The sequence below is a fragment of the Tupaia chinensis genome, unplaced genomic scaffold, assembly GCF_000334495.1.
Source record: "Tupaia chinensis unplaced genomic scaffold, TupChi_1.0 Scaffold139484_1, whole genome shotgun sequence".
In the NCBI taxonomy this organism is placed as follows: Eukaryota; Metazoa; Chordata; class Mammalia; order Scandentia; family Tupaiidae; genus Tupaia; species Tupaia belangeri.
The window spans coordinates 450666-452786 of NW_006199369.1; the positions used below are offsets into that span (position 1 = coordinate 450666).

General features: G+C 46.9%; 1 pseudogene; it reads left to right on the plus strand.

The window, feature by feature from the left end:
* The first annotated feature begins 768 nt into the window (after nt 1-768).
* On the plus strand, nt 769-1488 carry LOC102484979 (mRNA turnover protein 4 homolog pseudogene; annotated as a pseudogene).
* The last annotated feature ends 633 nt before the right edge of the window (nt 1489-2121 follow it).

Here is a 2121-nt window from a genome sequence, read left to right on the forward strand (position 1 = left end):
TTCCAGAAGATTTATGCCATTGTAGGGTAAGAGTGGTAGAGAAGAGATGGCAGTGGGGCCAGAAATAGCCCCAATGAGTTACTCACAGTCCCAGAGAGATATGAGGGAAGAGCTGGACATTCTCTGACCCTCTGAAAAGAGCCTAGAAATTAAAGGGAAGGGAGGTCTCATGGTCATGCTATGGGGATAGCAACAAGGGACCCATGTGCCTGAAAACAAGAACCCAAAATTCTAGTGCAGGCATTTCAACAGAATCTAGCTATGGGCACAATGATTCTGTGGACTGCTCAGGACCATCAGTCACTGTGAATGCTGATAACAGAAGAGATCAGATCTGTATATACACTTGGGAGCTCTGAGTACACAAATGGTTCTTAAAACCATGAACCTGACTGAGCTGTGGGTGTATGTAGAGAGTAGAACTGGGCAAAGACTAGAACCCTAGGGCATTCTGAAGCTCAGAAGATGATAAAGTCAGGAGAAACAGGCAATGGCACCTGAGAAGTATGAGCCAGTGAGGTGGGAGGGACAGCAAAAGAAGGCGGTGAGAAGGGAAAAATGTACTATGTATAACACCACTGCTCGGGCCACGTAGAAGGAGTCTCACTTGATCTGGCTGGGCAGATGAAGCTCGTAGTTTCGCAGGAGAAATGTCAATGGAATGGTGGTGTGGACAAAAGCCTAATTATAATGAACTCAAGACAGATAGTATGAAAAGTGGTGGCCAGATTCTAGAAAATTATTTTGAAGAATTTTGGTTTCAGCGCAATGCCCAAATCCAAGCGCAACAAGACAATTTCTTTAACCAAAACTGCCAAGAAAGGCTTGGAACTAAAACAGAATCTTATAGAAGAGCTTCAGAAATGTGTGGACACATACAAGCACCTCTTCATTTTCTCCATGGCCAATATGAGGAACAGCAAGCTGAAGGACATCTGGAACGCCTGGAAGCACAACCAGATGTTCTTTGGGAAAAACAAGGTAATGATGGTGGCCTTGGGTCAAAGCCCAGCTGATGAATACAGAGACAACCTGCACCAGGCTAGCAAGAAGTTGCGGGGTGAAGTCGATCTCCTTTTCACCAATTGCACTAAGGAGGAGGTGAATGAGTGGTTCACAAAATATACAGAAATGGACTACACCCAAGCTGGGAACAAAGCAGCTTTCACTATAAGCCTAGATCCAGGGCCCCTGGAGCAGTTCCCCCACTCCATGGAGCTGCAGCTGAGGCAGCTGGGCCTGCCTACTGCCCTCAAGAGAGGTGTGGTGACTCTGCTCTCCAACTACAAGGTGTGCAAGGAGGGCGATGTGCTGACGCCAGAGTAGGCCCGGGTCCTGAAGCTTTTTGAGTACGAGACGGCTGAATTAAAAGTAACCATGAAGTACATGTGGGAGGCACGGTCAGGAAGGTTCCAGCAGGTGGGAGACAACATGCCAGAGAGTGCGTCAGAGTTGGCAGAAGAATCAGAGGATGATGACGATGACTGATGGGGACTCAGGGCTGAAGGCCTTCGGCATGTTCTGGGTCCCCAGTGGACCACGCGGCACTGCCCCCACCCCTCTGGAGGGACGGCTGTTTACTTTGCTGCCAGTGAAGATGGGAGTGTGATGGCACTGACTGATTCTGTAGGGAATAAAACTGTCTGCCAGGTCACACACACACAAAAGAATTTTGGTTTTAAATAACAAAGGTATGGGCAGCTGGAGGAACTAATTTTCATTAGATGGCAGCTACTCTAGCATGCTCATGTGCTCATGGATATGATCCACTGCAGAGTGGGGACACTGATGGTACTGAAGAAGGCATGAGATGCAGAAGGCATGAGATGAAGCCCATGCACAGGGAGGGTCTATTTCTAGGTAAGAGCAAAGTGGGCCTATTCATTATGTTAGGAGGGAAGGCAGAGTATCTAATAAAGACAAGGCAAGCTGGTCTGCATGGTGAAGAGCTTATGTGGAAATGTTATTTTGATGACCTCTGTTTCTTCAGTGAAAGCCTGTTTTTGCCTCTGTGATCTGATACATACAACCCCTACCTACTTTATTATTTGGGTGAGCATTGCAGAGAATGCATTTAAACTTATTTTGACAATTACCAACATTTGACAAATGCTCTCTCTG